The sequence below is a fragment of the Mustela putorius genome, unplaced genomic scaffold (genome assembly GCF_011764305.1).
Source record: "Mustela putorius furo isolate JIRA1106 unplaced genomic scaffold, ASM1176430v1.1 tig00003962_pilon_pilon_pilon, whole genome shotgun sequence".
NCBI lineage: Eukaryota > Metazoa > Chordata > Mammalia > Carnivora > Mustelidae > Mustela > Mustela putorius.
Genome location: NW_025422106.1, coordinates 15823766 through 15849701, shown reverse-complemented (window position 1 = coordinate 15849701; position 25936 = coordinate 15823766). Strand labels below are relative to the sequence as shown.

The window sequence follows — 25936 nt, the reverse complement described above, 5'->3', positions numbered from 1 at the left end:
GGCCAGCTGGGATCTTTGAACATTGATTTCTTTGGAAGAGTGACTTCACAGCCACCTGTTACTACCTTGGGGTGAATGGGTGTCTCACCTTTCATACCTGTTCAGGGATCTCAGCCCTAGATGTAGCTGCAAAACACACATTCAACCATCTGTCCCGGAAGGAAGCATTTAGCTATATCTGGATTCCCAGGGGCCCCAGATGGGCCCAGGCATATAATTCCTCATGCCCTCATAGTTCAAGGTCTCACTCTGAAGTTCTGAATTTCACAATTGTTTTCTTTGGCCCCAGTTTCTAAGGTCACCAGGAAAACCAGTGCCAAGTTGTAACAGAACAATGAACAGAGGCCTAAAAGGTGTGCTAAGCTTTCCTTTTGCATTTGCATCTCTAAGAAACCACCCCCTAACCAGGAGGGAAACCGGTTGTGAAACAGAATGAAGGAACTAGAGTAGCAGGGGACAGTCCCTAGACAGCTTACCTTTCCACAGACTTGTCTTGCTCTACTGCCTCCAGCCCCGCCCTCCCTTCGCTGACCCTGACCATAGAAATTAGAGCTGAGTTCCTTGAGTGCATCACATCAAAGGCAGCATGAAGACAGGTGCAGTCCTTGTTCTGATGGCTTTCGTCTCCGTGGGAGTGGAGCTGACCTGCGCTTGGAGACCTCCCTTCAGAGGTGAGGATGCTGAGGGGATTCTACCCGAAAGCAGAGAAGACCCAGAGCCCAGCTTCCGACCCAGGAACGGTTTGGCACAGAAGCAGGCAGTGTGTCTGCTATAGAATGGAGATGGGGCATTCATCAGACCTGTTTCCTTTGGCTTACAGGAACAGTCATCCTGCATTTCTCATTCTTCTTATCCGATTGGGTTGGGTCTGATTCGAAGGGGCTTCTCTCTAGCTGGGAGACGTGCCTGGATGGGGATGCCACAAAGGAGTAGTTCGGGGATGAACATGGCGTAGGTGAGAGGTAGGGAGGGGGCTATCTGTGATCGGAGATTTTCTAATGAAGTGGAATAAAGAGGGTTATGACAGTGCCAGTTTCTTGCCCACTGGGACTGTGCAGCCTTTGGAGCGGGGAGAACATTTTCCCTAGGGCCAAGCTGTAAAATGGGGGCCTAAGAGTGAGCATGTAGCCACCGAGGTTGAAGGCAGGGGGGGCATCAGGAACATGAAGGAAGAACTGACCATGAGAGCTTCGGTCTTAGTGACCTCTCCAGACCCCACAGATGCCATTGTATGTTGCAGGGCAAGAAAGAGCCAGTGTCTGCCCAGAGGTGCCCGAAGGAGTCTTTGGGATTTGCGCTGAAATGTGCTCAGGAGATCAGTCGTGTCCCAGGGGGATGAAATGCTGCAGCAATGGATGCGGTCACGTCTGCAAGTATCCTGTCCCTTAACATTCGTTAAGCATGCCTGGATCCCAGCGCCAGGAGATTTCTCGTGAATCCACGAATCTGATGCTTGGCACTAAGAGGACTCTCCCAGAGTCCATTCCTGGCTAACACCCATCCCTGGGATTTTAGCCCTGGAAGTAGAATATCTAAAGTGGTGGAGGGACTGCTTTCTAAAGAGCTTGTGTCCAAAATAAACTGTACCTGTGGCATTATCCTGGCTGGATTATTCTTCCTTTCTGGGCCTCGTGGTGGACGCCCGATGGGTTAGCAGGACTCTAAGTGTGCACAGGCAGGGAGTCCATGAATACAAGGCCCTCAGAATACCAACAGGTCAGGGGAAGGCTGTCCCTGCTAGTTCCTTTCCTCCTTCCACATCTTGACTTCAGGCAGAGCAAATGGCACAATAATATTTTCTGCAACATCCTGGGAATATGAATTTGGTCAAGCATAAAAATGAATGACCAGGTAGCACCTAACAGGCTTATTGGAAGAGCCTTTCTTAGGGTAAGACTCAGAAGGAGCCGGGGAAGGAGCAAGTGTGGAAATATTCCATTCTAAGGAAACGCACTGGTGTCTAGCAGGACTGGATGCCTGAACCCAGGAAAGTGACCCTGACCCTTGAGGCATGGGACTTTAAATGGCTTTGAGATGGAAAGTGCCAGCTCCTGCCTGGAGTGATGAAGAGTAATGATACAGTTAGGAGGTAGGCTCTGGGGGTACAGCCTTTGTTTCTGATGTTATCTAAGAAGAGGATAAACCTACGTCTCCCAGAGAAGCCCAGACAAAAGGAAGATGTTTTGAACTGACTGTTCCATCCCCCAGAGTTTACCTCCTTCTGTCTAGATTCTACAACTTAGCCTGCTGAGTTATGTCTCCCATATCTGCTTGTCTCGGTCTTCCCTGATCTTGATTCCCATATAGTATAATCTTATAACCTCGGTGTCCAATGGACTCATCAGCCTGTGCATCTCAATAAGGGTGTATTAGCACTGGTGTCTTTTCTTACTGCTTGGTCATCCCTGTCCCAAACGTCTCTGTGCTCCGGTCTCATTTGGTCATTTATGGGGGTTCATGAGTATACCCTTAAAATATTTTCAACAATCTCACCTCTTATCTGTCATTCTGAATGCCAAGGTATGACCCTCCCCTGCTAAGATACTTAAGAATAGCATCCTCCAATTTCCATGTACATTTCCAGTTGGTTCTGAAGACCCTAGAAAGCTATTTGTGTTATTTTGGGAAATTCTCATTTTTCTCAACTGCTTCAACCCCCTCTTTTATTTGGGGGGAAACTCCATGGAGATTTATATGAGCTAGACACAGTCTCTCTCTACTTCCTGGATGTAGGGCTTGGAATTAGGATGCTTCTTTCTGACCATGTGGATTTATAGGGAGTGACACTAAGACTTAGGGGTCATTGGGAACAATTCACAACAGCAGAGGTGCCAGCGACATCCTAACCACACTGTTGCTGTGACCCGTGCATGGTTGTGTTGTTGTTACTTGCCTTATTTTAGCTCCTGATACTTTCCTGAGCCTGCTTCCCCAGTCTTTCCTGCTGTTTCTGTGAGCTGCCTAATAATATCTTTCCAAAATTCCTGCTCTCTCAAGTTGGTCAGAATTGGTTCTTTGGCTTGCATTAGCAAGCATTAATTTGTGTGAACACTGGTGTCAGAAGTGAACCCAGGCTAGGTATGCTCAGGGAAATGACATAAACAGGTATCATTACTCTTCATAAACAGGTCTAGTTGAAAGCTGAAGGCAACTGAAGTCATCAGTATCCTAGCATGGAAACTGGCATGCAGTGTCTTCAGAAAGGTGGTAATAGTCTGAGCTAGATTTTGACAGGGAGCAGGATTTAACAGAGAATAAAGAAGAGTGAACCGCACAGAAGGAGCAGCAGGACGTGGCCCCAGATGTCCCAAAGCGATGGGGGTTTAGAGCACAGGAAGGAGCGGAGACTTGCTGGGGGTAGTGGCAGAGAGAAATCTATAAAAGGAGGATCAAGACAGATTCTGGAACATCTTAAACAGCCCACTCAGTGTGTGAGTGGGGCTCTGTGATAGGTGCTTAAATGGGGCAAGAGTCATGGTAAATATGTGTTTTATGTCAGCAGCAATGATGGTCATGTAGATGGAAAGGTATCTGGCTATCCCCTCCCCGCCACCCCCAACAAAGGTACATCGCACACCCTCCAGGTCACAAAAGTGCAGGCTCTTCCACAAGTTTTCCTGGTTGTTCTTTATCTTTGGAACTACCACCCTGGGAGAAATGCTCTATTTCAATTACTCAAGCACTAAAGTTTCCAAGGGGTAAAGCTTTATACAGAAAATCTTTATCTTAAAATCCCTAATCCAGAATAGGACTGTGCTGGCATCATCTAATTGGAATGGAATTTTTCACTATTTAATGTTTCCAAGGGGTCCTCTCTGGACTAGTGGTATCGTAAGTAGCATAAAATGTTAAGATGCATGCCCGTGGAGCCCTGAAAATAATTCTGACGACTCTGAGAGGACAAAGTGAGGCGTCTCTCTCGAGTTCCTTCCTCTGTCCTTACTGGCATCTGGGTATCACTCTGAGTCTCTAAGTGTGAGTGGGTCCACAGTGTTTGTTCTGGGGACCAGTAGAACTCTCAGCTCAGTCTCCACAGGGGAGGAGGGAGATGGAGGGTGGCCTTCGTGAGCACCAAGTCTGGGCTCAGGGACTGAGCTGCTGAATCAAATTTGCGTCTTCCAAAAAAGCCCTGGCAAAAACAAGAGTCTGGGTCAACTACACAATGACTCTAGAACCAGGATGTGATCCGCCCCCCCCCCCGTCATCCCTGTGCACTCCTGACAAGGATTCTGCTTGGCCCTGCTGGGACCTGGGGTATCTTTCTGTGGTCCCCCTTTCTGACTCTGACCTTTGCCACGCAGACTGGATTTTCACTTTCTGTCCAGGCGTCCAAGGGCATCTGATTCTGAACAGCTCTTGGTGTGAACTTGCCACACCGGACTGAGCAGCCTGCAGGGATTCAGCCATGGCCAAGGCCATGGGAAGCTCTTCGGGAGGGAGGAGAGGCAGACAAACGGAAGAATACCTGAAAGCAAGTATGGACTTTTTTCTCTTAAAACACGTTTTCAAACTCTTTATTCAAAATAGCTTTATTTTTAAACTGCCAAAATATTGACAGACAATGACAACTTTGATTTTTTTATTTGTTTTCAGATAGTTTGGATCAGGGATCCATCAACTCCAGCCCGTAGGCCAAATCTAGCCCCCATCTGGTTCTGTGTATAGCCCACGAGCTATAACTAGTCTTTACACTTGACATGAATGATATTGAGTGACAAGTGAAATTATATGGAATTTTATTTGAATATAACCATACTTACCAGTTTATACATCGTCTCTGGCTGCTCTTGCCCTACAGCATTAGAGCTGAGTAGCTGGGACAGAGAAAATGACCTGTAAAGCCTAAAATACTTACTGCCTGTCCTTTACAGAAAACATGTTGACCCTTAGTCTAGATGCAGAAAAATGCAGAAAGATATGATTTCAGGAAATCACATCTAGTTTACCATATCATAGTTACAATATTACACAAATGAATACCCAGATTTTTTAGCTCTGGTAGCATGTTCTAATCCTTCCCTTTCCCTTGCAAAAAGATTTAAATAACAAATTCTATAAAAAAGCGATCACATCTAAATAATATTGGGGTGTGTGTGTGTGTGTGTGTGTGACCTCTTTATCCATTCATCTATAGACAGACACTTTGGTTGTTTCCTATCTTGGTTATTGTGAATAACGCTGCAAAGAACATAAGAGTGCGGATAGTTCTTCAAGGTACCACTTCCCTTTCTTTTTGGCTGTATACTCAGAAGTTGGATCACTGAATCATATGGTAGTTCTATTTTTAATTTTTTGAGGAACCCCATACTGTTTTCCACTGTGGCCATTCCAGTTTACATTCTCACCAACAATTTTTAAGGATTTCTTTTTTCCACATCCTCCCCAACACCTGTCATCTTTTTTGTTGTTGTTGTTCATTTCTTTTTTGATAATAGACCTTCTAATGGGTGTGAGACAATATCGCATTGTGGTTTTGATCTGTATTTTCCTGATGACTAGTGATATTGAGTCCCTTTTCAAGTACCTATTGGCCATCTGTATGTCTTCCTTGGAGAAACGTCTATTTAGGTTGGATGATTTTTATTTTCCTCCTTATACATTTCCAAAGTTTTCAACATTTATACAATGATTATTTGTAAAATAAAAAAAGGTTACATTAATATCAGCCTCATATTTGCTTATTTCATTCTAGTTAGCACCAACAAAATAAAAAGGTCTGCTCTACAAAAAGAGATCTGCTGTAATATGAAACAAATGTAAAACAAGACCAGAGCCCTTGACATAATGGTATCCCTTTAGATTGAATACTAATGTCCACAGCACAAGGGAATGAAATCAGATGACACGAGTATTACATTACTTGCACCAATCAATGTTACCATGTTACGGGCTGATGAGAGATAAATGCCCAGAGTAAACACAGAGTGAGGAATTTCTTTTTTTTTTTTTAAGATTTTATTTATTTATTTGACAGACAGAGACCACAAGGAGGCAGAGAGGCGGGGGGGGGGGCGGGAAGCAGGCTCCCTGTTGAGCAGAGAGCCTGATGTGGGGCTCAATCCCAGGACCCTGAGGTCATGACCTGAACCGAAGGCAGAGGCTTAACCCACTGAGCCACCCAGGTGCCCCCAGAGTGAGAAATTTCAAATGCAAGTACAATATAGCAATCCATCTACTATTTCTGAGAGACTAAGTTACGGAAGAATGGTTGCACTCTTTTGAGAGAATGCAAAATTCACAACTGTTGCTTTCTCCCCACCAAATCATGTTCTGCCAAAATGTATCAAAGGAAGGACATGCAGATGACTGTGACTGAGGGTAAGTTCCTGATGAATAGATATGGAACCATGTGTACCCTTAAAAATGACTCCTGGGGCACCTGGCTGGCTCAGTTGGTGGAGCGTGGGATTCCTGATCTCTGGATCATGAGTTCCAGCCCCACACTGGGTGTGGACCCTACTTAAAAAAAGAAAAAAAGAAAGTCTCTTGTTATTAGGAAATGCAAGCATTTAATTGCTCATCTCTCCAATTAGTATACAATTATATGCCATAAGGTCCATAAGGAATAAAGGGGATTGAAAAAAAGTTGTCTGATCAGAAGATCAGAAAACAGCTCAGGTATGTATCTTGAATTTAACCAAATACGTATCTGCCCAAATATACATTCCAAATGACCTTGACATTAATCCAAGCATTAAATTAAAACATTTTCATAATATTATTGGGTACAGAGAGAGAGAGAGAGAGCGGAAACTATCTCTAGAGGGAAACTCAAGAAATTACAACAGTGGTCCCTCTGGAGGCGGGAACAGGGTGGAGAAGTGCTCCTGAGCCTGGGTGGGGATGAACAGTAGAGGAAAAGGCAAGAGGTGGTACGGAAGAAACAGCGTGACCTGAGAAGTTAGACAGAACTAGTGTATCTCTTCCCAGCCCTGCAACTAAGTTCCTCAGTAGTTCTGAACCAGTCGAGCCGTGTCCGCGTCCTGATCTGGGACTTGGAGGTGCTCAATATGGTGCCATGGTTGGGTTGGCACAACGAGGTGAAGCCCATGCCGTTCTGGGTGTGGATAAGGGGATCCCTAGAGCTTAGCTCTGCTCACCCTACTCCGTGGTCTTCCGTTTGCTCGCAGCAGCTCTTAACTGTTGGCAGCCTTGCCTGTTGATTGGGGAAGGCTATTGCCGTTGGTGCAAAGAGCTTGTTTGGGAAGGCGGAACCCACGGGTGTGTGTTATCCTTGGCCAGGTGCCTGCGGGGCTTAGCTTCCAGAGGCACCTTCTGGCCCTGCTCTGCAGGCATGGGTGAGGTCAGCATCCTTCAGTCCTGCTTCAGCTTCAAGGAACCAAGACTTTAAACAACAGAGTAGACATGTTGTCTTCTCTAAGCAAGGAACTGGAGTTTCCCCAAGGCCGAGAGATCACAGGTAAGAGCTGCCAATTGACCTTCGAAGGGCAGAAGGAAGTAGAAACCAGAGGCTGAGGGTTTTGTGTTGCTTTTTTTCCCTCACAGTCCCATGGTCCCACAGGCTTGGGCATAATCTATAAGGACTGGGGACAGATCTAGGTTATGGTCCCCAAGCCAGATGGATTGCCTTCCCCTCTGGCAACCACAGCCTAGTTTTACTGTTCTGAATTCTCTAGTCCCTTTCTCTCCCTCGGGGTGAGCCTGTCCCAGGCCACTCCTCATTCTCTTAAGGCTAGATGACACCCAGTGGAGCCCCCGACTGCCTGGTCTGACAAGTCCCAGCCGTGCTTTCCTAGGAGATGGTCTACATGAATCAGGTGGAAGATGCTGCTAGAAAGTCTGGGTTGGCCATGTCAGAGACAGGTGGGAGAGATGCAGGAACTCGCTTTCTACCTGTCCTCTCTACTCAATATTTCACAGGACTTTTGAGCTTGGGAAGTGAGAGGCAGTCTCTCCACTGCTATCCGGAACGTGGTGTGACCAAGGGAAGACTAATGGAAACAAGGCACCATTTGGTACCTGGGGGATTTCTAGCTTTGGAACAACTTGGAGAGAGTGTTCTGTTGCACAGGGTGGCCTGCCCACGAGGACACTGACAATGGGGGCAGTCACAGGCCTCCAGGCTCAACTGGCTTTGCGGAGACCAGAGCACACCACGGAGGCCATATGAGAAGGCCATGAGTGGGCTTGGTGAACACACACGGACACCTTAGGGACGGCTGAAAATATGCAGGCAAGACTAAGGAGAAGGAACGCGGGTAAATAGGTATGAAATCGGGGCAGCCTGACAGCCAGATGTGGATCTAAATAAGATATGACCTCTTTCTGCTTTCCAGGATAGGTAAGTCTTAGAACCTTGAGCTTAAAGATATGTGGCCTGTTAGGAGTAGCAGAGGAAAAGAGATACCTTTTAGCAAAAGTGTGGTTGGTCCCTATAGGGGCCGGAGGCAGTATGGCTAGAACCCACACGTGTCCCTGGAATCCTTTCCAGATGACCACAAGTCAAGGTAGAAGCTAACAGAAGACCAGAGCAACTCCCCAAAGGCTGTCCTCTCAAGCCCAGGCTCCTCCACTCAAGGCTGCCTCCTTGACATTAGCTGAATGATCCAGATTGAGATCTTTGATCAATCGGACGCTTTTCCCCTTCTGGGAATTGAAAATATGGGACAGAAAGACACAGAGACTGGACAGCTTTGAAGCTGAGTCAGACTAGTGCCAGCGCCCTCAAGAGGACCTTCGCAGAATTAAAACACCTGTTACTTATTCACTCTATAGAAAGGCTGTGCATAAAGGCTTAGCCGACTCTGCGGTCACCCAGATTTGGGGAGCCATATACATTAGGGGAACATAACTAACCCTCGCTGCACACAGGCCCGTACACAAAGTACCATCTCAATTTACAATCACTTCCGGCTTTAGAATATCTTCATAAACTTTACAAACCTGAAAAACTATATCTTCATAAACTTGCTTCATTTTCTGGTCTCAAAGTGCCCTCCCAGTTTGGAGGAGACTTTACTGTCTCCCCTCCACCTTCTAACAATTTACTTCTTGTGTTTTTGATTTTAGCCATTCTGACAGGTCTGAGGTCACAATCTCATTGTGGTGGTAATTTACAATTCCGTGGTGATGAGTGATGAACATCTTTTCTTGTGTTTGCTGGCCAGCTCTGTATGTTTGTTTTGGAAAACTGTCTACTCAGATCCTCTGCCCATTTTTTTTTTTTAACTGGATGATTTGGGGTTATTTTTGGTGTTCAGTTGTTAAAGTTCTTTATGTATTTTGGATATTAACTCCTTATTAGAGAAATCATTTGCAAATATCTTCTCCCGTTCAGTAGGTTGCCTTTTTGTTTTGTTGATGGTTTTCTTCACGGCACAAAGCTTTTTATTTTGGTGTAGTTCCAATAGTTTAATTTTGCTTTTTTTCCTCCCCCTTCACCAAATGAGACATATCTAGAAAAATGCTCCTATTACCAACGTCAAAGAAATTACTACCTATGTTTTCTTCTAGGAATGTTATGGTTTCGGATCTCACATTTTGGTCTTTAATCCATTTTGAGTTTATTTTTGTGTATGGTGTAAGAAAGTGGTCTGGTTTCATTTCTTTGCCCATAGCTGGCCAGTTTTCCCAATACCATTTGTTAAAGAGCTTATCTTTTCTCCATTGTACAGTCTTGTCTTTTTGATTATAGATTAATGGGCCATAAAATCATGGGCTTATTTCTGAACTCTGTTCTATTCCATTGATCTATGTGTCTCGTTTTTTTTTAATTTTTAAATTTTTTATAAACATATAATATATTTTTATCCCCAGGGGTACAGGTCTGTGAATCGCCCGGTTTACACGCTTCACAGCACTCACCAAAGCACATACCCTCCCCAATGTCCATAATCCCACCCCCCTTCTCTCAACCCCTCCTCCCCCCAGCAACCCTCAGTTTGTTTTGTGAGATTAAGAGTCACTTATGGTTTGTCTCCCTCCCAATCCCATCTTGTTTCATTTATTCTTCTCCTACTATGTGTCTGTTTTTGTTCCAGTCCCATACTGTTTTGATTCTTAGAACTTTGTAAGTATAGGATTGTGATACAGGATTTGTCAGTAAGGATTGTGATACCTCCAGCACTTTTTAATTGGTCAAAGCTTTTCACCACCTTTGGCATGGCTGCCTCCCCCAACAGCCTATCTGTGTCACCTCCCGACTCCCCATCATTCCACAGTTCTGTGTATGACATATGATTGGCTCCACCTAACAGAGCAGGAATGTGTGTTACAGGTTCACAGAATCTGGAGGCTCTGATTCCAGTCTGGCTGGGTAGCTGTGAATCTCTCCCATCACCTTCTGCCCATACATCCTTCAGAAAAGAAAGTCAACTAAAATAACCCATGCTGGAAAGGACTTTTTTTGGTCAAGTATTCTTTATCATGTGGTTATTTGATTTGCTTCTTTGGAATCCCAAGTTTCTGAGCACATTCAAGGCATACCATTCCATATCACAGGCGCAAACTGTAGAGAAGGTGTAGCTTTGGGGTTCCTTGAGCTGCTCCCTGGCTCTGGTTTTGGTTATTGGGAAGTCTGTGAATAGATTGTTGTAGGAAGGTATCATATGGGAGGCAACATCTTTCAAAGTCTGCTTATTTATTTATTATTCTTATTCTTATTTTTATTTTTTTAGATTTTATTTATTTATTTGACAGAGACAGAGATCACAAGTAGGCAGAGAGGCAGGTAGAGAGAGAGGGAAGAAGCAGGTATCTTCTCTGAGGAGGTATAGATTTCTTTCGAGCCTTGACTCTACAACAATCATCATGTAGTACAGGGACACTGCAATCTGAAAGTATAAGAAATACTACCGTAAATGTGTGGATGGATCCACAGGATTGTTGTCTGAGAAATGGGTGCAAGGACACTGGTGATCTGCTCATTGGTGAAGGATGAGCCCACAGTCATCATCTCGGGCAAAAGGAACACCACCTCCCCCCACCATCCTCTACACGAGAAGTCTGCAAAAGTCCCGGGGAAGAGCAGTTGGTTGCAAACAGCAGAAGAGCTGTAGTTGTCCTACCTAAGAAAGGTCATGGGAAGAAATAAAGAACCTTCCTCCTAGGGAGGGAGGCAGCTGTTTCCAACTGCTCAACTGAGACACATGACCATGTTTCTGGGTTCTCAGGACACTGATTAAAAATCCTTGAGATAGGTCTCTTCTGCCTTATTGATTGCTGGTGGCCACCAAGACACTGTGCATGGTGTTGGAATAAGAGCACATACAAAGCAAGTTCTGCACGACAGACCCATGTAAGTAATTATAATATAACCTGCCTGGGGCTATGGCAGAGGTTTGTGAAAAGCTCTGCAGGAGCAGAAGGGGAATTATTAGCTCTTGTCCAAGAAGTTAGGAAAGTGTTGAAGTGGTGCAAAGTATGTGAGCTGGAAGCTGAGGGGTGAGGCGGAGGTCCTCAGGTAGGCCAGGAGCCAGGTGAACTGTCCAGGAAGCAGGACCAGTAAGCAATGGCCTGGGGGGTGGGGCACAAAGGGAGGCACAGTATCGGCATAGGGGGACTGGAGGAGACTTTAACAGGAGCTCCAGGCCAGTTCTGCAGGGCCTTCATTGCCATGCCAAGCATGGTGGATTGAAATCCACTGGGCATAGTCAAGTCAGCAAAGTGCAATGAGCAAATTTGTAGTCCTTTCCTGACTGGTCCTTTCTCTACATCTGGAGCCATAGCACTGGGGATGTCTATTCAGACAACGAATGTTTGATTTCTGAGGATTACAGGTAGTATTGCCTGGAGCTTCCATTTATAAAACCTTTATTCTGAATACACTCTTGCTTAACCCTATCCACCCTGGCTCATTGTGATTAAGCTGTGTGCAGGAGTTCCTATAATCAGCAAAGTGAATCAATCTCAGTGAAGACATACTAACTGAGTGGCCCGTGGGAGGGTCCTTCCTTCAGATGATGGGAGATGCTAACAGGGCAAAGAAGACATCCTGCCTCCCAGTCCCTTCTTACCGACATCTTCTAAGCCCAGGTACCTGTACTCATCTGGGTCTATCTACTCAGCTAAGGGCAAAGAGAACCCTTCTCCTTGCACAGGTATCATTGGAGCAGCTCCTTCTATGCTGTGATACTGTAGACTGCTTTAAATAACTCAGCTGGCCAAGTACATCAGAGAAAGAAGACTTTGAGTAAAGCAGATATAATAATGTGGGTGGGTCTTATCCAATCAGTTGAAGGCTATAAAAGAAAAGACGGAGGTACTCTGAGAAACAAGGAATTCTGCCTCCAGCCTGCCTTTGAACTCAAGCTGCAACATCAATTCTCCTTGACACTAGGTTCTTCCCTCTTGAGTCCAAGAAGAAGAGAGCTTCTCAACTTCCACATGGGTGACTGTGGGGTCTACAGATCAGTAGGCCATATAATTGCTTGGAGTCCTATGGGGTTGATGCTCTGGAGGGGAAGGAAATCAATAGGCCATGGCAGAGATAGTTAAGAATTCTTTAACTAAGAATGCAGTTGCATTTAGATTGAGAAGGAAACAGCATCCCCCTAGCTAGGCACTCATAAGGTATAACTTTGCGTGGGCACACAGCACTGAGCGCCTTAGCTGAGACCTGAAATCGGACCTCTCTATGGCTCTGCCTTGGCTCCAATGTCCCCCTGAAGGACCCAGAACTGACTACTAGTTGGTGCTTGGAAGGCAATTCTAGTCACCGCTCTTCTGCCAGGAAAACCCCAAGAATTCCTGAGGCTTAGGGACTGACCCTTAAACAGTGGGTCATGAGTCCTCCCTTGTTCTAGGGTCAGATGTTTTATAGGGTCATGTCAAGAAAGCCACAGAGGTCCGCGGTGAATGATCTGCATCAGCTCACTGACTGTCATTTACATTTGTGACTTTCTGAAAACTTGGGAAGTATACAGGGAACTTGAAGCAAGTTCTATAAAAATTGGGTTCTTGTGGCCTTTTGGATGCTTGTTTCAGAGTGGTGGGCATATCTCAGAAATATAAGCCACACGGAGCCCTTGGGGTAGAGGTTATCTCCAGCTAGTGATGGGAAGAGGCTAACCCAGGGCTGATGGGCAGTCTGTGTAGCTGTATAAGCTCAGGGATGTGCCCTCTCTTCTTTTCCCTGCGTTTGGCAGTCTAAGCTGGGAGCCCGGTGCCCTCAGATCTTGGATATGTTCTCCTTCCTTTTTCTACCACGATGTCTACAACAGGTGCACAACTTCAGTGTCCCAGAGCCCACAGCCTGGGTGGAGAGACAAAGGCACATTCACATGTATGCTCACAGTCTCAGGGTTGCTGCACTGCCCAACTCCAGGGTCAGCCCAGACATTGCAGTCTGTGGAAATAGCGCCCCCTGGTGTTGCGCCCTGTGCCAAGTCCAATGCTTGGCTTGCCTATCATGCATCCTTCTGCTGGTTCCTCTACGGATCCTCTGCCTCCCCATCTTCCTTGATATTTCCAGGGATGTCTCTCCTTTGAACATGAATAAGTCTCTCATGTTTTACTGTTCTAACTTCTCAGTTCTGGTCTGCAAGGCCACATAAGTGTGGGACTCACCAGTCACTCCTGGCCCCAGGGCTCTGTCTCCTGGTATTCTCAAAACCTATAATCCTAGTCCAATCAGGAGAAAAACATCAGACAGATACCTATTAACAGCTGTCCTACAAAATATCGAGCCAGAGGAGACTAAGGCAATGTCACATACTAGAGTGAGGAGTGGTGACGGGTAAGTGTAATGTGGTACCCAGGATTGGATCCTGGAACACAAAAACGACATTAGTGGGAAAATTTGTAAGAGTCAAAGAAATTCTGTAGTTTGGTTAATAGCACTTTCGTAATAGTAATTCTGTCCTTTTGACTAGTAGCAATATTGATTTTGTTTTGTTTTGTTTTGTTTTTGTTGTGTTGTGTTGTGTTTTGTTTTGTTTTTAGTTTTGATGGAACTACCATAGTTATGTTTGAGTTAACGCTAGAGGACCCGGTGAGAGGTACACGGGAACTCTCCGTACTATCTCTGCAGTACATTTGACAACTTCAACGAAATGGCTGAATTCCTTGAACGGCACAAACTGTCTATGCCAGTTATTGCTTTATTGCTTCTTGCCTCCAAATTCATCCTTGTAGGCTTTTGGGTGAAAATAGATCTGGACCCTTTAAACATTTTTTTCCTTTGCCAGACGGCACTGAAGCTTTTCACTAGAGAGGCATTTCAGGAAGAGAATAGTTTGGCTTCCAGCACCGGGAGCTTTGGCTCTGCTCGGCTTCTGCAGTGCAGGTGGAAGGGAGGGAGATGTGCACCTCTAGCATAGACACTGCAACACCTAGTGCGCCCGCCATGGTTTTGTAGCAGAGGGCCCCCAAGCCCTGCAATGCAGGTGGTTCCTCCAGGGCTCAGACGGCACTGTGCTCAGCAACCAGTAGCATCCAGCAACCAGTCTTCCCTTGAGACTACTTCTTGGGCAGCATTTGGAGAAAAGAGCCTCTGTTGACACCCCTCCTGGTGAGGATCTTTCCCAGCGGTCCTCCTCGGTATCATAAAAGCAGTATGGTGCTCAGACTGAGGTCCCAATGTAGAAAAAAGCCATGAAATATGAAGCCCAAAATACCTAAGTTTGAATCCCATTAGGAGCTCTGTCTCCTTGAACAAATTAATCTTGTTGTGCCTCTATTGTGGCATTAAATCACATGTTTTTGAGTTACCGCTCGTCCTCCCTAACTGTATCATTTTCTCTCCCCTTCCTTCTCCTCTCTGGCTCTCTCTGGCTTTTAATCTATTTCGATCTCTCTGATAGATTTCTTTATTCCCCTGAGAAGATATTCCCCTTGTTTCAAAGAACTTTTCTGGAAACCACATATGGTCTGTGTTGGTTCCCTGCCCCCAGCCAAGTTGGCTACTTTGCAGAGCCCAAAGTTCAAGGCTCCTACATACTGATGGTGGCCTTGAACTCTGGCCCAGCTCCCTGTCCAGGAGAGTGTAAATCTCGTCTCCTTTGGCCTTACTGCATTATCACCAAATGATGTCTTCCACTAGCTACCTGAAGTTGGGAGTCTCCTCCTGGCAGCCCTCCTCACCCTTGGCACAGGGCTCCGGGCAGTGGATAAGTCCGGGCAAAGACCAGCCCCACCTGTCTTAGAACAAGAGAGTCCCAAGTGGGCAATCTAGGGCTGGGTGCGTGCAGTATGAAAGAGGGGACGGAAGCGAAGATGGGTAAACATGGAGAACAGTCCACAGCAGTAGCACATTTTAACTGTCACCACCCATCATCACGCTGGTATCTCTGTGCCTGCCTACCTTCTCCCTCCTTTTTTGCCATGCCCAGACTCTCCAGCTGCATTCTGTTGGCCTTCAACTCCTGCTGGACCTTGCTCCAACAGTTACTCTGTGCCTCCATGATCTCTCCATTCATTCTACCTACAAACAGATCCATCTGGTCATTGTTTTTTAGATTTCATTTAAATTCAAGTGAGTTAACAGAGTGTATTATTGGTTTCAGGGGTAGAAGGTAGTGATTCATCAGTTGCATAGAACACCCAGTGCTCATTCCATCAAGTGCCCTCCTTACTCCCCATCACCTAATACATCTTCTCATGCCCAAGAACAGATTTTTCTGAACCCTGCTTCTGTCTTCTGTGTCTTCCTTCCTTGCCACCAGTCACGCCTGAGGCCTTACAGGATAAATTCAGCCACCCTCACCAGCACCATTATGATCACCACCAATGCCTCCCTCCACCACACACACACCACCCCCTCCAATGACACTGACACCTTCCTGGTGGACATGTCAATTTCTTGATATCTCTGCAGTATCTGACATTGTTTAGGATCCTCTCATTCCTAAAACTCTGCTGTGGCTTCTCTAATACTATTTCTACTTTTCTTCTTCTCTGCCTGCTGCTTTCTCTCCTTCCTCCCTGTACTGTCTGAAACGAATGGGCTAACAGCCAAGCATGGTTTCTCTGGCTGGCTTGCCACACCTGGCCTCCACCATGCAATCAATTACCAGACTTTGTCAACTCTTTTTCCAGCATTTCCTTGACATCCTTTCCATACCCACGGCTACCACCCCGATTACATAACTAAACCGTTGCAATCCTCCCCTTAGTCCCACTCTCGTAAGATACACTCTTTTGTTCTGTGTGATTCGGAGATTATGTCAACCTGCACAATTAATAAATTCCTGGAATCTGACATTATTTTTAATTTGCAACTTTCTTTTTTGGGAAGTGTCTGTTCGATCCCTTTGCCCATTTTTCTATTGATTTGTAAGGGGTTCTGGACACAAGCTGTCTGTTGTATGTATGTGTTAGCATTTTTTTTCCAATGTGACTTTCCTTTTCACTCTTAATGATGTCATTCAATGAGGAACAGTACCTAATTTTAATGAAATCCCATTTATCTATCTATTCGCATGGTCAGTAATGTTTCTAGAATATCTAAGAAATATTTGCTTCTCCCAAGACCATGAAAGCAATTTATGTTTATCAAAAATAAAAAATTAAAAAAAAAAAAAAGAAAGAAATTTGCTAGAGTAAGAAGCTTTATTGCTTTACCTTTCACTTAGGTCCATGTTCCAAATGAAACAGATTTTTGTGTTTTGATGTGAGGTAGGAGAAAAGGTTCTGTTCTTTCATGTGAATAATTCATTTATTCCACCCATATTTACTGAGAAGACCTTATCCCACTTTGTATTACAGGGGCTCTTTTGCCATAAATTAAGAGACTGGGCATATGCATCTTCACATTGGTCTGTATGTCTGTCTTGCACTAATGCCACACAGTCTCATTTACTGCCACACATAATAGTAAGTCTTGGTAAAAGGTAGCTCAAATCCTGCAACTCTGTTCAGAATTATCTTGATTATTCTTGACTTTCTTTCTTTTTTTTTGGAACGGTCATGTAAGTTTTAGATTCAGTTTATCATGAATTAGCTTTTCATGTATCTTTATGAAAAATCCTTTTAAGGTTTTGGCCAGGATTGTATATTAAATTTCAGTTTGAGGAAAACTGATATCTTTAGCGTAGGAAGTCTTCTAACCCATAAACATGGCATATCCCCTTATTTATTAACATGTTTCCATTTTTTCCTTAGTGATATGTAGTTGTCTACACACACTTGATTAGATTCATTCCTAGGTTATTGATAGTTTTTGAATGATATCATAAAGGCACTTAAAATCATTATTTCAGAATTATAAGACTTCAAGCCTTTTAACCGGGTTTTTTCTCTTAACAGGCATCTGTGAGCACCAGCAGAGGAGTCATGTGCTGTGGGAAGGGACACCAGCACCTCAGCAGGGGCCCTGGTCACATCCGCTCCCCCACTGTTCAAATAGGTAAGTCCTGACTTCCTCCAGCCCTCCTGTCGCAGGAGAATTAGAGGTTTGGTGCTCTCGGAACTTTCACAGGTGTGTGGTCGCCCACAAATGGGGAGAAGTACACCTCCATGCTGAGGTCTCCCTGCCTTCTTGCCCTTTGGAGGGAGAAGCTGGTCATGGGGCCCTTTCTCCCGACATTTTCAAGTATGAGAATCCTGAAAATTTTTTCATTTTTCTCAAGGAGTATATACCAGAAACAACAGAACAGATTGATGGCAAAATGTGCCTGTAATCTCATTACCAAGAAATAAGTATAGTTACAGGTTTGCTTATATATACACACACACACACATATATAAGTTTTTATATATAAATATATAAATAATAAAACTTAATAGAATATAAATATATAAATATTTATTTAATATTTATATCTTACATATAAATATTAATCATATAAACACATTATGTAAATATATAAATATACCTATAAATATATATTTTATATTATATATTATATAATATATCTTTATATATTACATATATATTTATATACAATATATAAATATATAATAGATATGTCTATTATAATAGACATATCTATTATATATTTATAAAATATATAGAAATAGATATAAATATATGTGTTTATATATAAATAATATATATATTATGTTTATATTTTATATTATGTATAAATATATAAAATATAAAATATAATATATATTCTAATATATTATATGTATTATATATAAAGTACATATATTATAATATATAAAATTTTAAAATATACAAAAATAATAACAAATTTTATATGTGTTTGTGTGTGTATATATATATATGTGTTTGTATATATATGTGTGTGTGTGTGTGTGTGTGTGTATACACACACATACCCCCAAGGGGTGTGGTGCCCAATGATCATGACATCACACTCCACATTTTTAAACTTCCTTTTTTTGTTGTTGCTTTTATGCCCAGTAATATGTAGTGAACTCTTTCACATGGCTGTGGAAATATTTCCACAACTCTTTCCCCCAAAGGCTTCAAAGCATTTTCATTGTGAATACAGCACATTTTTGCTTACTAATTCTTGACCAATGGACTTGTAGGCTTATATTTTGCTATCAAAGGATTCCTCTGGAACTGAACCTTCCTGTGTGTATGTGACTATTTCTTTAGGAAACATTCCTGAAGTATTGTTGCTGGTTCAAAGGGCATACATTTTTTTTAAAGTCAAAGATAAATTGCTAATTTGATTTTGTGAGGATGCATTATCTTTCTCAAAAACTTCAGTAAACTTCAAAATGCTGGATATATTTTTAATTTTCTCTACTTGGCAAGAATCCTTTTATGGAAATTTGTGATTTTAAATCAAATGCAATTTTGAAAGTTTCAGTTATGTTCGTGAAATATTTACTTGTTTGTAGGGAATGTTTCAGTAATCCTTTGCAATGGGTTCGCACCCCCCAGAGTGGGGAAAGAGTGAAAACATGCATGTTTGACAACCTCTCCATGGCAGGTCTTTTTAATATATGATTTTGTTTGAGAGGTTTAGGTGTGAGAGATGTAAGTATTCATCTCTCCTCCATTTTACAGATGAGGAAACTGAGGAATGAACCAAATTCTTTGTCCTTTTGTTCACCTTGCTATGATTTCTCTCTAACAGTGACACCAGGGGGCAATCATAGCTCCGAGTGTCCCCACTTGCATTCACAGTTGGTATCCTTCCGCCCCTCAGGCAGGGCAGAGTCTGGGTGCCTGGCTCAGGAGCAAAGCCTGGGATGGCATCAGCCCCCTTGGTGCCATCTGCCAGCTGTCACTGTCCAATGTGTGACCTACCCAATCACAGACGGCAGTACTGGCTGGAGCTGACGAGGTAGAAATATCTGTAAATCTCACATTTTTCCATTTAATCTTTATAACACTTTCCCAAAGGAAATCTTATTATCTGCATTTCAAGTGTATCAAAACTGGATCTCAGATTATCTGCTTATCTCCTATTAAGCAGTTCATAAATGACAAAGCTAGTCTCTCCACATCGAAAACACGTGATACTGCCTGTCGAATGAAAGAGGGGACACTGTCCACGTGGTTCTGCATTTTCCTCCAAACCAGTGAAACCATAAGAAAAAATATCCAGCATCTTTGCATAGAGTGACCACAAGCATGTTTCCTGGTGTCTCGGTGGCTGGCCACACTCTGACTCAGTCTCATGGCCAAGACATGGACCACTCCTTCCTGCTCAGATCTTTTCCTGTTCTCTGCAAAGCCCAACTAGAGCAAGCAGTCTCTGTCCCTGTGGGGTTTCCCATCTCTGCCTGGCAGACTGGGCTTTCCCCCGACATCCACTCCTCTCCTTCCCCCAGGGCAAGACCCATACAGCCCCATCCTAAGGAGCTGCGACAGAAGGTCATGGGGCTTCTGACTGAGGGCAGCTTTTCCTGGGGCTGCCATCATCATTCTGGTTCACGGGAGGACATGGCCGCGAGCTCCATAGAACCTTGGATGCTTTATAGTATGGTGTAGTGTAGTGAGGAGATTTGAAGTCACACAGACCCCATTCTGACCCAGCCCCCTCCTTCTCCTAGAGCTCTGGTTTTGTGCAAGTTACTCATCCTAAAATGGGAATAATCATCCATACCCCTCAGGGTTGTTCTAAGGACTAAACAAGATAGGGCTACTAAGAAGCCCAGTGCCTGGGAGGTGTAACTACTCAGTAAAAATGGTAGCCAAGAGGGCGCCTGGGTGTCTCAGTCGGTGGAGCATCTGCCTTCAGCTCAGGTCATGATCTCAGGGTCCTGGGATCGAGCCCCGTGTGGGACTCCCTGCTCAGTGGGGAGCCTGCTTCTCCCTCTCCTCCCCGTTCCTGCTCTCTGTCAAATTTAAAAAAAAAAAAAAACAAAACTTGAAAAAAATGGTAGCCAAGAAACAGGTGAGAGGTTGGTGCTACATATGCCCCTTCTCTGAGGTTCTCTTGGTCAGTAGGGAACATTTGCAGCACGTGGAGGTAGAGACCCAGAAGTCTGGAGTCAGGCAGACATCCTTTTGGCTTTAGGCTCTGCCATTTATTGGCTGTGGTGACTTTGTGTCTCTTCTCTTCAGGCCCATAGAGAGTCTTTATAAAAGCTCAGGGCCTTGCCTATGTATAAGGCTTTAGGTACATATTTCCAAATTGCACATAAGGACCTGTTTAAAATGCCAGAAACGTTAAGACACTCATAAGACTGCTGAACTTTTAGTATCCAACACACCTACAACATCATGACTAATGGAATCCGTAAGGCCACTAAACGACAGCCTGTGTTATTATTTACAGCCGTCCTCGCTTATATTTGAACAGAGAAGCATAATATTTCTTCATTATATGGACCAGATCGGGGTTACAAAAGGGCTTGCTAACCCCATGCATTCCCTTGTTGCCTGGGTCTGCATGACATGTACAAGTCTTGGAAACCTGGCCCCCAACAGCAGGGGCTGCCACCTCTCTCCCCGGCTCTGGGTCCCAGCTCTTGCTTTCCTAGGTGCTAGTGACCGACTGGAGTTTAACAGTCAGTTGGGGTCTTGGACCGCTCAAGTCCTGCTGTACTTTGAAATCCCAGTTGCAACCAAGGGTTTAGAAAAGACCAAAACCCCAGGTTGTCAAAGGCCCCTTCTCTTAAAGGGATGAATTAAAGGCTTTTTTCCTTTCCCTTGTCCTTGCCAGGGTTTGTGTCCATCCTACTCCCAGAATAAAGAGTCTCATTAGGCTTTCATGCCAACAATTGTTCCCCAGTTTGTACAAAGAGATAGCTTGGTTCCAGACAGGAAAACCATAGCCTCAAATCTACAGAGGGTGAGAAGTTTGCATGGGAACAGCCTGTGTTGGAATTCAGAAAGTCATGACAGGCTGGATGGAGACTACAACTAGCTCAAATGATGGTTCTGTGGGAGACAGAAAAAAAGCCCCTTCCTGTGGAGTCCAATGGGTGCTCGGTTTGATAAACAAATGACACCTTTATCCTAATAAGGAAAAAGTAGCCCTCCCTTTGGGTGGAGGCTGTGCCTGGGTAGCACTTCAGGAATGAAGTCGGGGATGGATTACAATCCCATTTACAGTCACCAGATATAATTGTGGAGTGCACCACCTAGAAAACTATACATGGCCACCGTAGTTAGAGTAGATGAGATGGAATTATGGGTGTCTTCATTCCTCATTACATCTTTTTGAAGTCATAGTGTCATTCTCATTTTATGGAGATGGCAATTGGGGCTCAGAAAGATGATGGGATCTGTTAATAAAGGGTCTCTTTAACTTGAAAAACCAGATCACTCTTTACAACACTATATTGCCTCTTTGCATAAAGCCTTTAAAGAGCTACCATTTGCCCACTTCTGCAACTTTCTTCATTCATATTCTCAGGGCACAGCAACTTGAAGAATAGAAAACCCAGCATCTTTGCATATGGTGTGTTCTTTTCTTTTCTCTGAGAGGCCCAGCTGGAGTAAGCAAGCCCTGAACCAGTGGGGTTTCCCCTCTGGTTGGCTGGCTGGACTTCCTCCACAGCGTCCCTCCCTTCCTTTGTGGGGACACACACAACCCCATCCTGAGGAGGCCATGGCGGTGTGAGCTAGATGATGGCTGTCCAGGGGCCGCCTACATTGTTCTGGCTCGAGGGTGAACACGATGGCCGGCTCCATGGAGACTTGGAGCAGTAGTGAAGAGGCTTCTTTGCAAATCTTTCTTTAGGAATCAGACTTGGTTCAGATATCATGTCTGCCTTTTCCTAGCTCTGTGGTCTCGTGTCCATTGCTCAAGCTCCCTGAGCTTCAGTTTATATAAATTGGGATTAAGAATTCCTATGTCCTAGGAATCTTGTGACAAACCAGTGAGATCACAGGCACAATGACAAGAACTCAGGGTGTAGTGTGGGGAAAAAACCCTGGGAGCTTAGGAGCCAGATATGCCCCATTTCTGAAGACAGCTTTCATCAAGAGGAAACACCACCCTCGTGAGATGGCGAGAAATCAGAATGTCTGGGGTCCTACCATTCTCACATCGCATGCCTGTCCAGCCACGGCCCTCTCCTGTCATTACCGTGGTCTCTGTTTGCAGATCCACTGATAAGCCTCCATTCAGCCTGCCGCCCAGCACAGCTGTAAGGCATTTGATGTATATGTTCAGACTGGCCCATAAGGACTGTTACATGTAAAAAAGGATAGGCAATCTGCATGGCAGTTGTAGAATCCCTTTGACCCAGTGGTGCTGTTAAACAGCTTTGTATTTTTTTTTTTAAGATTTTATTTATTTGAGAGAGAGCACGAGCTGGGAGAGGGAGAAGCAAGCTATCTGCTAAGCAGGGATACCAGTGCAGGGCTCGATCCCAGGGCTCTAGGATCATGACCTGAGCTGAAGGCAGATGCTTCACCGACTGAAACACCTAGGAGCCCCTCTTTATCACTGTTTTATTGAAACATTCCAAAATACTTTCTCAAATTGTGGTTAAAATGGCACAATTGGACTTGATCAACATTTTGAACAAATTCTGACATCTCATTTGCATTTGGGTTTCTCAGAATAACATCATCTCCATCGTGTCATGCACACGCACATTGCAAAAATGTCCCATAAGGTACAACATTCTATAGAAATAGTGACTTTTTTGCGGGAGTAGGCGCATTATAAATTATGTAATTCATTAGAAGGACAAATTGCAGACACTGCCTCTTAGGAAGGGCTCTGCTCGCTCTTGGCCTTGGCCCCTTCCTAGCACTGGGTCCTGAGACTGAAGCTTTTTGATGAATCTGTCCTGGCAGGCATCTGTGAGCACCCATGCAGGACATAGTGGGATGGCAGGGCTGGAAGACGGTGCATCGGAAGGGCTGTAACCAGGTCTGCTCCCCCAGCCCCCAGTGCAGGGAAGACCAGGAGTCTGACTCCATTCCCTAAATCAGGTGTGCCCAAGGTTAGCCCTGCATGGCCCTTCCAACACTGGGCTGCTGCTTAGAAACGGGACAGTCCCCCCTGGGTGTTCCTGGGGCTTCTCCCTCCACTCTTGCCCTCCCAGGAGGAAAATGGACCACAGGGTCTTGTGCCAGAGTCTCATTATTAAAGACCCCTTTGAAAGACCTTTTCTCATTTCCCCTTTTCCCCCCACAAGTAATGCTTCTTATATAAAAATCAGAAACTAACAGAGCGCCGGGGTAACTCAGTCATTAAGCGTCTGCCTTTGGCTCAGGTCACGATCCCAAGGTCCTGGGATGGAGCCCCACATTGGGCTCCCTGCTTGGCAGGAAGCCTGCTTCTCTCTCTCCCACTCCTTCTGCTGTGTTCCCTCTCTAGCTGTGTCTCCCTCTGTCAAATAAATAAATAAAATCTTTATTAAGAAAAAAAAATCAGAAACTACGGATGGACACCTCTCTCTCCACATACACACACATATATTGCTAGCATTTTGGCTACCCAGAAAAAGAACATGTGCACAACATATATGCATTATACATATTTATATAGTATTAATAATACTTGTTATTATATTTAGCCCCAAAGTCATCCAGTAAGTACTTTTTTGTAACTTAAGTTTTGTTGTACCTTCAGCTGTGAGGTTATTTAATATATTTAATTATATAAATTAATTGAACACATTTCCTCATTTAGTTTATGGACTTTATTATATGCCACCATTTAGAACCTCCCATATCACCTCAACAGGTCACCTTCTATGGGACGTTCCATGTGGGGTTTTTTCTGCTTGTCGGGTTGGTTGGTGCTGTTCTAAGCAATGTCTCAGTGATAACTCTTGCTAAAATGTGGCCCTCCTGATTTTTTTAATTTTTTTTTTAAGATTTTATTTATTTATTTGGCAGAGAGAGATCACAAGTAGGCAGAAAGGCAGGCAGAGAGAGAGAGGAGGAAGCAGGCTCCCTGCCGAGCAGAGAGCCGGATGCGGAACTCGATCCCAGGACCCTGAGATCATGACCTGAGCCGAAGGCAGAGGCTTAACCCACTGAGCCACCCAGCCCCCCCCCCCTCCTTATTTTCATGCCCACATGAAACAGTGGCTCCTCAGTTTTAAGAGACCCATGAATTGCTGGTGGCTGGGAAAACAGTGAGGGTCAGGATCTATCCCAGGGCTGCCCTTGACCAAGTGGGAGGCGCAGGGCTCCAGGGCCCTCCCATCCCACCTCCGAAGCTCCCCCACGTGGGGCTCAGGCCAAGTTACTTCACCTCAGGTTCCTCACCTGCAGAATGGGGTGACGCCCACCTCAGAGAGGTGTGGTGGGGATCCCAGGATCTAACGTCATAATGTATTTGGCCCTGACCCTCGCGGATCCTTTGTAAGGAAAAGCAACAATAGGGAAAAGAATGAGGCAACAGAAAACATGGTAACATCACATGAGGTTTCGACTTGATTTCAACACATTGTCCTGACACGGAGGAAGTATATTTAGTTTTTATGATCCTCCATTGCCTCATCAGTGAAACCCAGAAAGTAGTATCTGTGTGACGGCATTTTGGGAGGATTGAATGAAACGCCTGAGTCTGGAATAAGTGTCTAGTGAAGCATAAGTGCTCAAGAAACCCGTGACTGCCAAGGCGTGGGCCACTCTGTGGTAGGACTCGGGGGCAAGGAGGGGGGGAATGGGGTGAACGGGAAGAGTCTTAGGGTCCCCTTCTCTTCCCCTTCTTTTTCCCCAAAAGGAGGCAAATTTAATTCACGTTGTGCAGAAGAAGGAAATGAAACAAAACCTGGAAAGGGGCAGATGGGACTCTCAGGTGACCTGGTGTGTGTTTGCTAGGGCTCAATCCCCACTTTTCAGTTACTGGGTTTTCTTTGTGTAAGAACCTCCACATTCCAAACAAGGAAACTACCCTGGAGACGAAACAGACACTTTGGGAGGCCAGTCTGTCCGCTGGCTCAGATGACAGAATCGTGGCAGAGATGATTTCTTTCTCCTGGGAGATGGTACAGGAGGAGAGGAGCTCCTTCGCGGCAAGTTCTTGCAGACCAGAGAATATGTTATGCAGGGTTAAACCATCTGCTAGCCATGAGCCTGGAGCGGGAAACCTAGAGCCTTTCCTCCCCTCCGGTCGGGCCTGACCGCTTTCCGACATTCCTCCCCTCCACCCTCAGGCTTTTACAGCCAGGCTCACCCTGCACCCATGTTAGCCCGGTTTCCCAAAGCCAGGATGCCGGTGTCACCGCGGATGGACAGTCACGGGTGTTGGCTCCCCCTGCAGGCGAAAGGCGTTTAACGCAACTTCCCTCTGGAGCTTCACCACTGGGGTGCAAAGCAGGGTGGCCCCACTCCCAGCCCCGCTAGAAAGGCTTTGATTGCACATTCTCTTTAGTTTGACTCGCTCTTTGGGGGGCACCCTACTCCTATTTCCCTAGCCACTTTTCTGTACAATTCTCTGCACAGCTGCGTCAGAGCGTTTTGAGAAGTCCCTGGACAAGCTACACCCTCCCCGTCCCCCCAACTTTGCCATCAATCAGTGTCCCAGACCAAACCTTTGCCCTCTCTGCAGGATTTCCTTTCCTGTTCAATATGGTTTCCTAATCCGTAAGCTGTTAATAAGTAAGGTCTGGATCCTGATATGTGACTAGAAGTAAAAACAGCAAAGTCAGCCAAGTCACTTAAACAGGAGGAGACGTTGCTTTGAACCCA

General features: G+C 44.9%; 2 long non-coding RNA genes across 4 annotated transcripts in view; both read left to right on the top strand.

Annotated features, from left to right (window-relative positions):
* The first annotated feature begins 364 nt into the window (after positions 1 to 364).
* On the top strand, positions 365 to 4608 carry LOC101677064. Of its 2 annotated transcripts, XR_006603744.1 has the most exons (3): positions 441 to 671; positions 1241 to 4475; positions 4594 to 4608. It is a non-coding gene; the product is annotated as an uncharacterized LOC101677064 (long non-coding RNA). The 2 variants fall into 2 exon arrangements; XR_199076.3 differs by lacking the exon at positions 4594 to 4608 and having other exon boundaries at positions 365 to 671; positions 1241 to 1598.
* Positions 4609 to 7260: 2652 nt separating this feature from the next.
* LOC101677551 overlaps positions 7261 to 25936 on the top strand; it is a 35256-nt gene continuing 16580 nt past the window's right edge. The window contains exons 1-2 of one of the 2 annotated variants that reach the window (XR_006603742.1): positions 7261 to 7420; positions 17206 to 17305. This is a non-coding gene — a long non-coding RNA (uncharacterized LOC101677551). The remainder of the gene's footprint in view (positions 7421 to 17205; positions 17306 to 25936) is intronic. The other variant, XR_006603743.1, reaches the window with a different exon arrangement.